This window comes from Carcharodon carcharias, chromosome 21 (genome assembly GCF_017639515.1).
Source record: "Carcharodon carcharias isolate sCarCar2 chromosome 21, sCarCar2.pri, whole genome shotgun sequence".
Classification (NCBI taxonomy): Eukaryota; Metazoa; Chordata; class Chondrichthyes; order Lamniformes; family Lamnidae; genus Carcharodon; species Carcharodon carcharias.
In genome coordinates, this window is record NC_054487.1 from 3,993,354 (window position 1) to 4,011,685 (window position 18,332).

Below are 18,332 nucleotides of genomic sequence, written 5' to 3' on the forward strand. Positions count from 1 at the left end.
GAATGCCTTGTTTTTTTCTAAGTGCCCTGGCATGACATCTTCAATAGTAGCTTCTAACGTGTTCACCATGAAAGATGTTAAGTTAATTGGCCTGTATCTTCCTGTTTTCTGTGTTCTTCCATTTTTGAATAAAACAGTTGCTTTTGCTCTTTTCCAATGTACTGGTGCCTTCCCCGAATCCAGGCAGTTTTGAAAAAATAAAATCAATGCACCAAATATCTCATGAGCCAATTCTTCCAACAGACCAGGATGAAGATCATCATGACACGGGGAATAATCAGCCCACAGCTCAAACTGGCTTTTTAACAATTCCCAAGTGATTGTCATTCTTATGAGTTCCGCCTTCACTCCAATTCCTGCCTTACAGCTACATCCGGGATATTACTTATATCCTATAATGTAAATCAACGCAAAATATCTGCTTAATTCATCTGTCTTCTATTAATTGCCCAGACTCACATCCTGTAGGAGTAAAGGTCGCTTTGTTAAGTATTTACTTATTTAAGACTCAACAGAAACTCTTATGATGGTTTTTATGTCTATAGCCAGCATTCTCCAGTACTCAAATTGTTTTCCTAGTTATTGATAGTTTTCTCATTATTTGCTGATGTTAATGTTCTGTCCAGCGTTCTGATCTGTCACCGGTCTTTGCACAATTCTACTATTTTTCCTCACATTTGACGTTGTCTTTATCCTCCTTACTCAATCACAGATGGTGAGTCCTTCCGTTGGATTTTTCCTTTCTTGTTGGAATGTATTCTATGAATTCTGAAATATCCAGTTAAATATCCGGCACTGCATCTCTATCGACTTATCATTTAACCTAATTTGCTAGTTCGCTTCAACAAGCTCTGCATTTATTGCCACATAATTACCCTTATGTAATTTAAAATATCAGTCCTGGACTCATTCCTCTATCCATAAATCTGAATGTAAGATTCAATAATATTATGATCACTTCTACCCAGGGCTGCATTCACTATGAAGTTATTACATAATCCCACCTTGTTACAAGATACCAGGTTGACAATATCCTCCTCTCTGGTCGGCTCCATCCTCTAAGATGTAGCTGCTGTCTTTAAGCGTGAACATTTAGTTAAGCAATTAAACTCTAATATGTATGTATACTTGCTGTTGATGACAGCTATTAAAGTGTCTGAAGAACATGTAACCCCACATGCTGATACAAAAACACGATCCAATACAACACGTAAAACTAATACACTGTTGGAAACCAATCTAGGGTAAACACACACTGTACTTGATACCGATCTTTCAACAAGTACGGACCATCTAACAGATAAAGACTCTCCAACTAGCACAACCACACCATTGATACAAACCCACCAACCAATACACGCCCAACAACCAATGCACAACATGCAACTGATGAAGGCCCTCGATGCCATATCGACCAACCAACTGAAGGATCACACCAATCAATCCACAGCTCCCTCTTCGTTTTAGACACACAAGTTGTTGCAAACAATTCGATTGAAAAAGTATCTCAAATAGCACATCAAGACAAAATCATTGATCACCAGAAACGAACAGTGCCTTCAGGCTAGTCCTGGAATGAATCTAGACTCTGACACTAATAAAGTCACTCAAACTGACCTCCACAGACGGGATGCAGCGTTAAGGTTTCTTTATCAATTCTGGAATGTGGACTCCTCTGGATGAGTTTCTGTATTTCCTTCCTTGTTTGATTTGTAAGTCATAGTAGCAGGAGGAAGGCACTCGGCCTCTCGAAGCTGTTTAGCAATTAACGAAAATCAGGACTAGTCCACTTTCGGAAAACCATTATCCCGCTCAATACACATATCCCCCAAATGTCTTTGTGTCCAAACTCTATCGATCTCAATGTGCAACCTATTCAACGACTGAGCATCCACAGCTTTCTAGAATACAAGATCCCCAAAGTTCGTAACCATCTGAGTGAATGGCCTTCTGTTCTGGATTTTCCAGTCAGGGAGAAACAACCTCACAGCATTTACCCCATCAAACCCTTCAATAATTTTGTATGTTTCAATGAGATCGGCTCTCACACTTCTAACCTCCAATGTACATTGTCACATTTTAATCAACCTCTCCTCATAGGTGAGTATTCCCATTCCCGGGATCAATTCATGGTACCTTTGTTGTCCATTTTTTAAGGGATCAATCTCTTTCCTTAGATATGGAGACTGAACGTGTGCACAGTTGACCCTGAGATTCTAGGAAATCGGTGCGGAGAGATCTTCATCGTGACTGACTCAAACAGGGTCCAGGTCGTGAAACTCAATCCACACGTTTCTTCCAAATGTAAATATTTCCAACGGAAAAAAAAAACTACAAACTCTTCACCTAACTCTCCGTTTTCTTCATTTGGACGACAGTAACGGGACATCCCTGGTAGGGATGGGCAACCATGCGGTGGGTGAGAGGGGGCAGATGTCTTCACGGGAACTGTCCATGATCTGGAAAGCCCAGAACCCCGGTAATATCGCCGGCTCTCCCTACTCCCCTGGGTGAGGCTCTCGGAGCCCAATTTTGATAGGGCGGAAGTCATTGACCTGGAAGGCACCGTTACATTTGGAGCACTTGCGCTACCAGACGCCTTCCTGGTGTCTTGATACACTCGAAACAAACGGCTTGGAACACCTTGATCAGCGAGGTGTCCTTTCTCCCCGTGCTAAAACATGGGAAGGCTTGAGCCAAGTTGTGAGAAACACGGGGTGAGATTTATCAGGCAGCTTTTTATCCCCTCGAAATGAAGTCACCCCTGTATAAAATGCCTCTGATGTGCCAGTAAAGGGCCAAACCTTGAAGAATGGATTGAGTCAGCCTCATGTAACACATGTGGAAATGATCTTGTCCCACCATCGAGTTAATCCCAAGAAAATAGATGAGTCAAAACTGAACGCTTTTTAATATGGAGTACTTGCTCCATGTCCTCTAGGAGTGTTTGAAACGATAGTGTACATGGGGATTTAATCTGTAGCTACACCCCTTCTCCACCTGCACTGGAAGTGTTTGTGCCAGCAGTGTGCAGGGAGTTTTCGTTTGATGGGTCTTTGCATGACTCAATGTTGTTTAAAAGAGTGCCTAATTTTGAAGTGTTGTATTATTGATTTGTTGTATCAATCGGTGAAGTTGAATGAAATGGGGGTACTTTATTAGTTGAATGCTGCAATTAATGATCAAAAATGAGCTACTTTCATCTCTTAACTCAATGTCCACATTTAAAGAGGGCAGGTACGTCCCAGAATACAGTGGGGCAGCCCTGAGAGAGAAATTCAAACATTGAAATTGAATTAATGAATAGTCACTGTCGAGTGAAGGTTAGCACTGAAACAATATCAGATCTACAGATCGTGCTTATTGTGCTTTGTTGGCACATCATTCCTGGGGGAACGGTGCTTCTAATTATATTGATCAAATAATGTGATCAGAATTATCCTGGGAATGGACTTTCACTACTGAAATAAATATACTCTTCCACAAACGAGTACCAACCTATGTCAGCATTTGTTTGTTCATTTAATTTAAAATAAATGAAGTATCTTACAACCTCGTTATCTCCATGGTGATTCCACAGGGTATAAAATATAGGCTTCACGGATTTATCACCTCAGAGTGTAATACAAAGATACTCCTGCAGCACGAAGGAAATCACATCGCACTGAAAATGCATGAAGCATCAACTAATATTGGGAAAAGATTCTACACAATCCTCGCCATCATTAGTGTTCCTGGTAAGTGTCTATGTCCATTGAATTTGTAGAAATCTCTACGTGGGATGCTCTCAGGTTATACTCTGACTGATAATGTTACATGATGATCTAATGTTTACTGTTATACAGACAACCGGTCAGTGATAACATTTGCCGAAGTCAAATGTCTTAAATTATCTCCGTGGATTGATTTCATTACCTAAACTGGAAAAAATAACATTGTTTGTAATTTAAAATTTTAAATAATTATAAGCTTACTGCTTTATGAGGAATATGTTACACATTTCACGCAGCCCCCAACGCAGGCAATTCACTGCGGGAAGGCAATTCTGGTAGTATATGTCAGTGTGTAATTGTACTGACTGTAGTTCACGACCCAGAGTGGAATACCTGGCCCCAGTGATCATTTATTACTTGGGCTATCTGTCGGTTTAGAAATTAGCTGAGTGAGGGTCACTACCTGGAATAAACAAAGTTAGATCTATTTTGGAAGCATGCTTTTTTTCATGAGTGCTCTCTGGAGCAGCCTTTGTGGTTTACCGATATAACAGTTTGAACATAGGAGGCGTTTTGTTGTTGGAGTAAGATGTTAATGAGTGCATAAAGGGAAATAGCTCAACATTTTTCTCTTTTTCAGTGAACTGCTCTTCCAGAGACAGATATCAAGTAGTTACTGATATTTAAGCAGCCGACAGCACTGTTACAGTATTTCAATCCTCTGTATAATGACTTATTGTTATTCTGTGTATAGTTACTGTAAACACTCTACCTGTTTAAGTATGAATTAGTGCCCCTCCCTTGACATAGTCCGGAGAATCTATAGTTCATGAGTGATGAATTTCTTATACGTTTATGTATTTCTTCTTTAATGGTATGTGGACATAAATGCCTCGGCCAGCATTTATTGTCCATCACTAATTCTGCTTCGGATGGTGGGAATGATCTGCCTTCTTGAACAATTGCATTCCATCATGGTGCATGTACACCTACATTAAAGTCAATAAGATATTGCCAGAATTTTAATGGACAGAGAAATAAGGATGATATATTTCCAAGTCAGTTCGCAGTTTGGCCTGGAGCAGAACCGTCAAGTAGCTCTGTCCCCATGGATCTACTGCTCCTTTCCTTCGAGGTGGTAGTCACATGCATTTCAAAGTAACTGTCGATAGAAATTTGGCAGGTTGCTGAAATTCCTCTTGTAGTTGGTAAACACTGCTGCAATTGTTTCAGTAATGGAGGGATTGAATCTTGAATATGGCGGATGGAGGGCTTCTTAAGGCTGATATTTTGTCCTGGAAGGTATTAAGATTGTTGAGTGTCATCGGAGATGCACTCATCCAGGCGAGTGGATGGTGTTTCATCAGACACTTGACTTACAGATGGTACACAGGCTTTTGTGAGTCAGGAGGTAAGTTACTTGCCGCAGAGTACCCAGCCTCCGGTCTGATCTTTCAGAAACCGTTCTAATCTGGCTGGCCCAAATCAGGTTGGTGTCGACGGTAACCCCAGGATGTTGAAATTGGGAGTTTCAGAGGTAGTCATTCTATTGAATTGCAAGGGAATATCTTTGGATTTTCTCCTATTGGAGTTTGTCATTATCTGTCTCTTATGTTTCCTGACAATTGTTTTCTACGTTTCAACCTTTTCAAAAACCTTGTCCATATCTTGCATGCATATGGACATGGACTTCAGTGTCTAACGAGCTTCTAATGATGATAAGCACTGTGCAATCATTAGCTAACATCCGACTTCTGACCATACAGGTAGGGAAGGCCGTTGACGAAGTAACTGAAAATTGGTTGGGCCTAGGAAACTGAAACAACCGCGACTGTTCTTATTCATGAGCAAACTAGACCCCGGAATAAAGCCTGTCTCGGTGATCATATGATAGTTTGTCGTGAAAGCGAGGAAGCACAGTTACTGACCTCAAAATGAAAGAACTCCAGGAACATGATTAAAATTAAAATAAATAAATCAAGATAAAACAAAAACATAAGCACAAGTTAAAAGTTACACAGTTAAATCAGCCTTACATAACAACTCTCAGTACATGTTTGGTCAAAAGCACACAATTAAACTGCCTTTTTTTGTAACAATCCCTTATAGATTTTGGTCATAACAATTCAGTAAATATTACCCCAAAAAATGGAATTGTCATTTAAATAAAGGTACACCTCACAGTTTCGCAATCATTTCCTCTCTGATGCAGATTCCAAGAGGAGGTTCATAAACAAGCTATTTCTTAAAATTTAGACTCTTTCTTAGCAATTGGTGGTTGTCTTCAATTCAAATTTTTCACAGCTTTTCAGCACTCCAGCACGCAGAAGCTGTCTTCAGTCACCCCTCCGCCCCACCCTCACCACCACAAACACACCTCCCCCATAGCATCTCCCAGAGTCAAAAGTCCCTTTCATCTGAGAATCCATTGTCCTTCAACCTGTCTGAAACACCAATTCTCCATTAATAAATGTTTCATGCCTTCTGTTTTTCAGGTCAGTAAAATTCAATACACCTTTCTCTGCTTACTCATGGAACCGCTGTAAAATGCAAATGTTCCTTGTTATCTCTGAACTCCCTTTTGAAATTCAACAGCTGATAAACCAATTTCGCCACTTATCCCAGAATTCAAATATTTGACCCAACCTATTTACTGGTAATTCAGTTCTACCATAACCTTTCATTACAAACGCACAAGCCTAACACCTTTTACTTTCAATCTCTTAAACCTCACAGACAAACTGCACCAAATAACCTTCCCCCAGTTCAACGACCCCTACACACACACACACACACACACACACTCACACGCACACACACACAAACAGCCTTCTTTACATAACAAGAATATAACCATACTCACAAAATATTTAACAAATACATGCATCCCCCATGTCATACACTCATGTGTTTCATTCAGGGTTAATATTGGGAGGAGTTTCCTTAATCACCCACTGCTGTACGTCAGTTATTATCAACGTTTCACAGAGTTTATACATATCATTTGTTTCAATCTCTGTTGTTAGCTCAGTGGGGTGTCTCACCAGCAGGAGTGATCTCCATAGCTGAGGAACAGACATAGCGAATCTTTGTAATAGAAAGACCAGACCAAGAACACTGTATAATAATTTTGTTAAACTGTTAATGATGAAATAAATAGTTAATTTCCCTCTATTTGGGAATCATCCTTGTTAATATAATTTTAGTTCCTCTGGTATATCAATATCATCTTTCTAATCTGGAGATGCACTGAAAGGTAGGCATAACCAAGGATCTATTTTGTTCAATTTCTTTTCTGTCATTTATTCAAATCCATTCTTCAGGGACTTAATCCCAATACAATTATTCGATTTTTAGGTCTTGCCAATCGGGGCTCCTGCTTTAATTTTTGAATTTGTTTCCCTGATCCGCCATCCTAAAGACCACATTCAGATAATTCATTTTCCAAGGAATAATTGGGAAAGCTATTGTTCCGACCGAAATGGAGCACCAGGCGGTTAGCTATATTCAAATTAAATTGCCGTTGAAGTGTGAAGAATACAATGTTATTAATTGTTATGCATGTATTCAGATATTCTGTTATATTCTTCCTCTGTATTCACTGTACTCTCAGTTTGCTTTTGTCTGACAATTTTGAATTTATCTATCTCCTTCCTAGCGCTGACCCCTGCCGAAAACCTGTTCCCATGTTCTACCAATCTGGCTATATTTCTTTTTACCCCCTACTTTCTGTTTCATGTTTGCGCAGCCAGTTTTTTCCCCATTGTTCTGCTTTCCACTAACTCCACTTGCTCTGTGGTGAGTACTGATTTTGTTACGCTGCAAATTTCCAAATGCCTATAGAAAATCGAAAGGTCTTGCACCTATTGTGCCACTCTAATTTTCAATGCCTGATAGTTCCTCAAATAATTGAATAAAATTGGTCAATATGATCCTACATTCCTAGAATACGTGCTGCCTACACATCTTTATATTCCAAGCTTCTAGATTTTTTTGATTATAATTGGCATTCAACTCATTGACGGTTCAACTGTTTGATATTGTCTTGGACTTGTGAAACCTTCTGTTTTAAAAACTGCGCAAAAAATAGCTGCTTTTAGTTCCTGTGATAATGTTCTGATGATCATTAATGAACTGATTGTAGTCCCCCTGCTCTCTCTCTCTCTCTCTCTCTCTCTATCTTCCTTTACCATCTTTTTGGATTTAACCCATCCAAAACAGATATTGGTGTTCTCTTTGATTACCTTATCCAACATCTGGATCAGTTGTGTTTAACTTTTTGGTTTGATATTATTCACAAATAACTGAAAATTTACTTCCTGTCTTCAGTGGCCTCTCTCGTTTCTTGAGGCTCTGAATCGGCCATGACTTTCCTCCAAGGCGCGTGATTTCCTACTTTCTGAGCTCAGAGCTGTGCTCCAGAAGTCCTTTTCGATTTCTGTCCATGGCAATAAGTTCGTCTCTATTGCAATGTCCAGCCAAAGCTATTCCTAAAGTCGCAGTGGGTGGCATCTTGTCTGCCCGATTCCATGAGGCTGTGTCCCGGTCAGTTTCCCTCCACCACGTCCTGCATTGAAATTCTGACTATCCCATTTGGAATTTCTTTTAGTTTCATTCACTAATGATTCCCACTCCAGCATCTGTGTTCCTTACTGGCTCCCGCCTGGGAACCTCACAGTTCCTGGTCATGTTTCATAAACAGGTGGCCCGTTATAAAATGTACAAGTAGAGCAGCGGTGTAAACATTGCGATATTCCACATTCCAATTCCATCACTTTGAGAGCTTTTGTGTGAGCTAGCTATGCTGCCTTTTTGTAGGATACATTAACAATTTTTTGTTCCAAACATGCTCACGTCTCTGCCATCACATTTTTTTCCCAATACTTCGATGACTGCATTTGATGCATTTCCTTCATTTGCTTTGATGTATAATATGTCATCAATTTAGTGATTAATTTCAACTACCCACCCTCTTCGCATGTTCCGCTCCTCACAATTTGCTTTCCTTCCTCGACTTCTCTACCCATATTTCCGAGAACTGATCGTCCAACAATACCTACCACAAACTTAAAAGTACCAGCAGCTAAGTTGCTGATACTTCCTTTTTCTCCTCTTCCTGTAATGACTCTGTTCCAATATCCCACAGGTTCTCCACCTCTGTTCCATCTGTTCTGATGATGCTGCCTTCCACACCAGTGTTTCTGAAATTTAAACAGTTCAATAACGAGCTCAATATCACATTCTCAATGGCAATTAAGGATAGATAATAAATGTTGGCCTAGCCTGCGACATCCACATGCTGTGAATGAATAACAATAATATAAAAATCATCATGCCAGATTAACCTCCATTGTAATTAACAGTGCCTTTGACTGCGTCCATCCCATTTTCCATCTTGCTGCCTTCATGCATTTCCCTCTCTGCCGGAATGATGATAAGGTTCACTTTGTCCTCACCTTCCAGCCCACGAGCCTTAACTTTCAACGCATCATTCACCAGCATATCTGCCACATCCAGCTATGTTCACCAACAGCGATTGTCCCACCCACAATCCTGTTGCCCCTGTCCACTCCTCAATCACTCTCAATTTCCGTTCCTCCTCAAATTACCTGTGCACGTGCAGGAGATGTGGAGACATGACACTTGGCCTTTACCTCGTCAGTTCCATTTTCCAAAGTCCAAAACTCTCCTTCCAAGTGAAACAGTGATTTGTGTGAACTTCTTTCAATTCATTAACTGTATCCACTGCGCTTGATGGAGAGCCCTGCACATTGGCAGAGGCCGAAACGCAGATTGCATAATCAATTTGCTGAACTCCTCCATTCAGTCTATAATTTTCACCCTGAGCTTTCAATCACTTTTCACTTTAAATCTACACCTGTCTACCACATTCTGCACAACCACAATTAGGATCCGCATTAAATTTTTCAATAGAACATGATATTGCCTGACGGGCTCAGCAATGAGGTTATGAAGTTGAGTGATATCTACTGCTGCTATTTTCTGGGTTGACCTGTGCTGGAAATGGATGATCGCTGCGCCAGGGTGTGGGAGGGTTCTGGGCCAATATTTGTGGTGGCGGACCCCTCCTTTGTACACAGCCTTCTTTGCTTTTCCATGACCTCATCTGGAGAGAATGTATGATTCCGAAACGAGAAAGGTGAATTCTCTGAATTTTGAGAAAATTCCAGGTCCTAAGATGAAACCAGGATGATGCTTGATCTAAGACCCGATGGAGCAGCGGGTGCTTCCTGATCTCAGAGGTGTCTGTACCCGGCAAGGTGGTCAGATCCTGAGTTGGCCTGATACCAAGGAGGGGGGCTGGTTCTGAGACTTATCTATCCTGGAAAAGTGGGCCTGACATTCATGGTTGTTTGAACACGTGGGAAGTCTGATTGGAGGAGGGTTAAATTTCTATTTTGCGGATACAAAAGTAAAAAGTGGTTTGTTCCTGGGAGCGATCTGGTCTATTCATCAAGCCGAATCATTGGCAATGTCCAATCGTGGCCTGGTTCCGATCCAGCGTGAGGACCGATGCAGGACACAAATTAATAACAGCAAAAGCCAAAAGCTAAGATCTTGGGGCCGGTGATTTTGGGGGAAGCATTGTATGTATCAAAAGTTGGTCAAGGTTTGATTCTGGAGAGGGAAGAAACCTGAAGAGGTTCTATGACAGGTAAGAATAGGCGACGAGGAGGGTCCAGAAGTTTTATGTTTCTTTTCTTATCATCGGAAGGGATCAGGTGGGGATGTGGCCGGCCCATTTAATGTCCAATCTCCGAGAATTCCAAATCCTAGTATTGTCTTATAATTGAGAAGTGGAGGGATGATTGTTCCAATCTCCAAACCCGAATGTTTGGGAGTATGTTTATAATGGGGAGACTCCACCCGTCAGATTTAAACCTGCAAAACAGTATAAATGAGAGACCTCCAGTTCATTAAAATCTTTAAGCTTGTCTGAGGTCTAGCGACTGATTTTTAAAAATATGTTTAACCTCTAAGCAACCTGTTTGGTGCTAAAATGCTGTCCTCACTTCCTGTATCATACAATGAAAATATTTGACCTGTAATTTCCAGTTTCCTTTCCCTTCTGTCTTACAGTTAATTTATTGGTGATTGTGATCCTAGCCCGGGGGAAGTGTGGTCTCTCCAACTGCACAACCTGCTACCTGGTTTCCATGGCAACAGCGGATCTACTGGTCATTATAACTCAGGTCATAATGATTTGGATCAATTATTATTATTTCCCAGTGAATTTCCTGGACATAACCCCTGTGTGTGGTGTTCGCAATGTCCTGATTAATGCTGCCACAGATTGTTCTGTGTGGTTCACCGTCAGTTTCTCCTTTGATCGATTTGTGGCTATCTGTTGCCAGAAGTTGAAAACAAAATATTGCACCAGAAAAACTGCAGCTGATGTTCCTGCAACAACCTGCATTCTGCTCTGTTTACAGAAAATTCCCTTCTACTTTGTATATGAGCCTGGAGTGATAATCAACAATGTAACGTGGTACTGTGATATAAAGGCAAACTATATTACTGAACCCTTTTGGGTGGGATTAGACTGGTTGGATAGTCATAACCCCACTGGTCCGATTCGCTTTAATTTTGATGCTCAACGCCCTGACAGCCAGGCATATTTTAGTGGCTAGTCGATTCCGTAAGGGACTGAGGAATCAGAGCAAGGCAGGGGATCACAGTGACCCAGAGATGGAGAGTAGAAAGTGGTCTGTTATTTTACTCTTCACCATATCTGGCAGCTTCATACTCCTGTGGTTGGTGAATGTTATAGAATTCTTCTATTATACAATTACAGGGAAGAATACCCAAGATTACAATGATTCTGAATCCATATTTCAACAAATCGGATTTATGCTGCTAAATTTAAATTACTTCTCAAACACATTTATTTATGGGGTGAGTCCGTCCAAGTTTAGAGAACAGGTAAAGAACGCGGTGAAATATCCAGTTGCATTAATTATTCAGTTAATGAATAAACAAATCAACTGAGAACAGTTTAGCGGCGGCTCCAATGTTTGTAGTCCATGAAGAGAATCTTCATCTCGAAACTCTCAATCTACACACAGCAAACAGTAGTGCTCCATCGGGGAAGAGGTGACGGCTGGAGAACCGGGCTTGAACCTTTACCTCCTCTTGCTCGATATTCAGCTCATTCGAGAGCAACGACCACTGACTGAAAGTGGCCGAAACCGATTAGGCAATTCCTGGCGGTGATAGGAAGAGTGCTCAACCAATCAGGGAACTTCACCCAGTGAATGACAGTCGTATCAGCCAAACTAGCTACTCTCACTGTGACTCGCAGCGGGACAACCAATCATGTTGCTCTGGCTAACCACTCGTAGCCACCAAAGCCAAACAGCGATTGGTGTTCTGTGGATTGCAGTGGACTCAGCCACGAAGGCACGGCATGACCTTTCATGTTATTTTAATACCGACACTCAATCCAACCAATGGAAACTTCAGAAAATGTGTGATATCTGGTGTGTCCGTTTGGAAATTTGCTGTGTCTGGGTGACAGCAGCTTTATCCACTGAGAGACTTCTGACCGCCCTGGAATATTACGGAATCATGTAAAGGTCATTGCAGTTCAACCAATTGCAGACCAGTTTGCTCAGCAGAACCAAGCCCTCAGACATTGTGATTGACAGTCTCTTAAGGCAATCGGTGTTCGCCCTGAAGTTCATTGGCCATGCTTAATGCGGTCTTTCTGTTCAATTCCTGCACTGTCACTTTCAGTTCAGCGTCATGACGCTCATACGTGCAACGATAATTAAAATGGAGCAGCACTAGGCATTACGGCTCTACACCTATTTTTAACTGATGTCAATTAAAGCAGCAGCTGGACGGCACAAATTCAGAGGGTGAGCGAATTTGAACCCAGGGAACAAAAAAGGTGGAATGAAATGACAGAAGCATTGAAATGTAATGGTGCAGATATAGACTATTCAGCACTCTCCGAATGAATGATATACTTAGTGCCATTCTCGTTCCATTTCCTGATAGCCCTGCAAATTATTCCTTTTCAGATAATAGTTTAATTCAATAATTAATGTTTCAACTGATTCTGCCCTCTCCACCCTCTCAGGCAGTGCACATCACACTGTAGCTACTGGCTGCGTGAAAAACATTTCTCTTTATTATATCAATTTTGCTTCATTAATTAATTACTTTAAATTTGTGCCCTCTCATTCTTAATACTTTCACGAAGGGGAAGAGTTCCTCCCTATCTATTATGTCCAGATCCCTCATGATTTTGAATGCCGCTAAATTCAACTCCTCACTTCCTTTTCTCCAAAGAAAACAGTTCCAACTTTCCCAAACTATCTTCATAACTGAAGTTCCTCATCTCTGGAAGAAGTCTCGTGCCTCGTTTCTGCATCCTCTCCAGTGCATTTACATCTTTTCTAAAGTGTGGCTGCCAGAACTGGACACAGTATTTGAGCTGAGGCCGAGCTAGTGTTTTATATAAATTTACCGCAATTTTCTTTGTGCAGTCTACGTCAAAATTAATAAAGCCAAGCATACTTTATGTATTATTTACTGCCCTGTCAACTGGTCCTGCCACCTTCACTAATGATGCACATATACACCCAGGTCGTTTTGTTCATGTACCTTTTAGGCTTGTAACTTGGTTTACATATTACCTCTCCAAGTCCTTCCTATTAAAATGAATCAATAAAGATTTCTCCACCTTGGACTTCATAAGCCACGTGTCCTCCCATTCCACCAACCGGTCTATGATCTTCTGAAGTTCTGCTCTATCCTCCTTAGCGTTTGCAATGCTTCCCTGTTACATATCATTGATATTTATTTTAAATAGTGCCCTGCAGACTAAGGATTAAGCCATTAGTAGATAAGAGGGAATGTAAGGCCCCAGCATTCCATTTCAAACATTGCTCCATCATGAACAAACGACCATTGCCCCGTGTCACTCAGCCATTTTCAAAACCATATTGGAACTGTCACTTTTATTCCATGACCTCTAACATTGCTCACATGTTTATTGTGCATCAGTGTATAAAATGTCATTTGAACGTTCACATCATCAGCATTGCACTCATTAACCATCTCTGTTACCTCTTCGAAAAACTCCAGCAAGTGCTTAACACGATTTTCCCATTTTAAACCCATGATGATTTTCCAAAATTAACTCATGTTTTTCCATGCGACTATTAATTTTCCACAGAATTATTGTTCCTAGAAAGATTCCCTTCCACCAAAGTTAAGCTTCCTGACTATAATTGCTGGGTTATCTTTGCACTCTTTTTCAACAATGGTACAAAGTTTAGAATGCTCCAGTTGTCTGGGGCCACCCCTTCGCCCAAACAAGGCCAGAAATTATGGTCAGTGATCAGTAAATCCTACTCTCACTTGCCTCAATGTCATTGGATGCATCTCATTCTGCTTTCATGCTTATTGAACTTTAAGTACAGGCAGCCTCTCCAATATGCCCTCCTTTTCAATGTTATAACCTTCTACTGTGTGAATCCCACCGCCTTTAACCCTGTCCAGAGTAGCATATTCATCCTCGCTGAAGGAAGCTGAAGAGTATTAATTTAAAACTTCAGCACTGCCCTTTGTCTCCGTTTGGAAATGTCCAATTTGGCCCCGAATCAGCGTTGCTACTAGCCTTTTACGATGTATAGGCCGAAACAGGAGATTGAATTATTTTCTTATGTTGGCTATCCCAGTTTATTTTCACAATCCTTCTTTGCATCTCTTCTTTGATTTTCACATCCCGTGTGAAGCTTCAGAGAGAAACTTCAGACCTCACGTCACAACATATATTCTTCTTCATATTACTTTTTCTTTCTCCTCTCATCCAGCGAGCTCTGGATTTGTTTGCATTCCTTTCCCTTCCTAACAATTTCTTGACTGTGCTAGTTCACCGTTTCTTTGAAGGTAGCTGTTTGTTCAGCTATCGTTTATCCCAACAATCTTTCACGCCAACCTATTGGCCAAGGCTGGTTCCCACTGAAGTTGGCTTTTCCCCATTGAATTACCATTACACTGGATTGATCCTTCTCCTTTTCCATATACCTTTCCAAAACCTTAAGCTGTAATTGTCACTGACCCCGAAATGCTCTCAAACTGACACATGGTACACTTGGCCACTTCATTCCCATGAATGAATTCTAGTGGTGCTAGCTTTGTCTTCAGCCTGAAAACATACTGCTGTAGAAATTTTTAATGAGCACATTCCAGGAACTCTTGATCCTTTCTACATTTTACAGTACTGCCATCTCAATTAATATTCATGTAATTAATGCCCCACATTATAAGCAATTTATAATTCTTGCGGGTTTCTGCATGTTTTTTTGAAAGATTGTTCATCTGCAACTGTCCCACGAGTTTGTCACCTACAGACCGTACTGAGTAATATAGTCACACTTTTCTTTCTTAACTCGAGGCAAAAAAAAATTGTCATTGACCTCTTTGTGTCATCTTCTTTCTCCAGGACGGCAATGCACCCCTTTATTAGTACACTTCCCAGCCAGCAGCCCTGCCATTATTTATGCCACGTCTCTGTTATAGGCTCAACATCATAACATAAGGCAATGTGCTCCTGTAACTCAAAAGTCTTAATGACAACACTCCTTGCATTCGCATACATGCACTGTAACCCTGATTTAAACATTATTACTTTCTCCCTTACTGTCAACCCATCTACGAACTGACTGTTCCTTATGCTAGTGCTCTCTATCTTTTCCACTATACTGTGCAACTTGGCATTCCTCTCTGATATTATCTCCAGGCTCCCACACTCCTGTCGAATTCTATTAAACACTGAAAAATAGCAGCAGCAAAACGGCCCACAAGGAGGTCAGTCTGAGTTCTACTCATCTGTAGCCCATCAGATCAGTACAGGTCCGATTTCCACCAGGGCCACTCCCAATCTTCAAATATCTACAGTCCTCCATTCGGCACTACGTTTCAAGCCAATAGTTCATCTGCTCTATCCACCTATTTATGTTATTTCTAACCAGAGGTTACAACATTTGAGATCCTGCATGCTACGTTCCGCTCTGGCACCCTGAAGTTTAAGATAGCACCGCATCCTCTTTCTTCCTATGTGATCTATACAAATTTGGACAAGGAATGCTGGCTGTTCAAATTCCTCCCTCGTGGCAATTTCAGCTGCTCAGTGACATCATTGACCCTGGCACCAGGGAGACAACACACTATCCTGGATTCATTTCTGAGAACGCAGAAAAGCATATCTATTAACCCAACCATAGATAAACCTATCACCATTGCTCTTCCAGTTATCCTTGTACTCCTCTCACCCGTGCTGCATGGACCTGGCTTTGGCTGCGCTCCCCAGATGACCTATCAACGTCAGCAGAAATCAGGGCTGAATACTTGTTGAGGAGTGGAATGATCTGAGCGTGCTCCTGTATCACTTGCCAGTTCCATTTTGGGAGCCTCGTGGTCACCCGTTCTCTCTCCCCCTGTAATCTCTTAAACTGCATCATAACCACATTTATAAATTCCACGAATCTCTGAACCTCACAGGTGCACGGCAGTGGCGCCAACTGTCGCTCAAGCTCCGAAAACGGAGCTCAATCTATTTCATCTGATGATACTTTTGACACAAATCCTTGCGCAGGACACAACAAGCGCCTTGGAGATCCCAAATAGCACAGGACGTAAACTTTCGAGCCCCGAAATTACTCTACATATTAGGTAAGATTGCTACTGTGAATACGCCTTACACAAATGAATCCAACTTATTTATGCAAATAAGCATTGCAGAATTTGTTAAACCATGTTACTTATTAATAATCCTTCTAACTGATAACTCCTATCAATATTAAATAGACAGTGCCCGTAGCAAAAAAAAAGTAAAATATAAGACTTGCTGACTAATCGCTAATTAATATAAATACGTGCTTTTCAATCATCTTAATGTTCCAGTTACATATATTGAGCCAATACGTTGCAATATTCAGCAGCCAATCAAGATACGAATCCCCTCTGGCGCCCTGCTGGGTTTTCGTTTCAGATAGCGGCTCTGAACGCACCGAATGTGAAAACAAGGCAGCCTCAAACTCACGCTCCATCTCTAAAACATGCTTACACACCGCCACACTGCCTTTGTATACCCGAACTCTGGATGGCGCTGACTGTTTTTTATGACCCTGAACTCTGAGGGCATGTGTATCGGAGGTGCGTTGGGGAGTGGGGGGGGGGGGGGGGGGGGGGGGGGGGGGCGTGGGGGGAGTGTGGGTGGGGTGGAAGAGAAGGAGGAGCCGGGGGCGGGTTGTGATTATATGTTGGAAGTGAAACAAATGCCATTTTATTTCAGCAGAAAATCGCGTTTGCCAGATTACGATATAATCATTGCTGAACTTTAAGTAAACCTGACCTAATTAATAATAGGCTTTTAAAACAATATCTGTTAATTAGCTATATTCTGCTTTGTGAACAGAGGAATGTTAGTTCAATGGCATTATCATTGCTGAAGCCCCACTATCAACATCCTTGGGGTTACCATTGACAATAAACTGACGTGGACAAACCATATAAACACAATGGCTATAAAAGCAGGTCAGAGGCATAGAATCCTGCGGCGGTCAACTAACCAACCGACTCCAAAGCCTGTCCACCCTCTGCAAGGCATAAGTCTGGAGTGTGATGAAATAATGTTCACTTGTCGGGGTGAGTGCAACTCCAACAACACTCAAAAAGCTTGACAGCAGTCAGGACAAAGCAGGCTGCTTGACTGCCCCCAACTCCCCTTCACTCCATACACCACCGACGCAGTGGCAGCATTGAGTACTATCTGCAATATGTCCTGTAGGAACTCACCATCCCTCATTCGAAAGCATCTTCAAAACTTTCGACCACTACCAAATAGCAGGAGAATGACAGCTGACACATGCGAACATCACCATCTGATGTTCTTTCACTGTCACTTGGTCAAAATCCTGGAATCCTTCTCTAACAGCAATATGGATGTACCGATACCACAAGGGCTGCAGGAGGTCAAGAAGACAACTCAGAACCAACTTCTGAAGGTCAATTAGTGATCGGCAATAAATGCTGGCTTAGCTAGCGATGCCCACACCTCATGAACGAATAATAATAAAAAAATACACCTTTGAGTCGGGGGAGAGGGTGAGCACAGGAAAACGTACCTGTACAGTTGAGTGTGGGGGAGAGGGTTGAGTGTGGGAAAATGTACCTATGCAAGTTAACGGAATAACAGGGTAATGTAACCGTATAGGTGAGTGACGGGACTGGGTGCGTAGAGGAGACTATAACTTTATAAGCAATTGACGGTGAAAGGAACGAGGAAAGGATAATATACCTTTGCGGGTGAGGGTGGGCAGAGGGGTGTAAATGAAAATATGCCTCCACAGGTGAGGGAGGAAAGAGGGCGATTATAAAATCATGTATCTCTAAACTTAAGTGGGACGGGGAAAGCAGTATTTGATACTTTACCTGTACAGGTGAGTTGGTGGGAGAGGAAGAGTACAGGGTAATATGCATGTATAGATAAGTGGCCTCAGTGCAGCAGCAGTGTTTGTGTTTTTATTCAACATTTGTGCAGTTTCCCTCGGTACATCATCTGCTCTATCATTGAATGTTTCT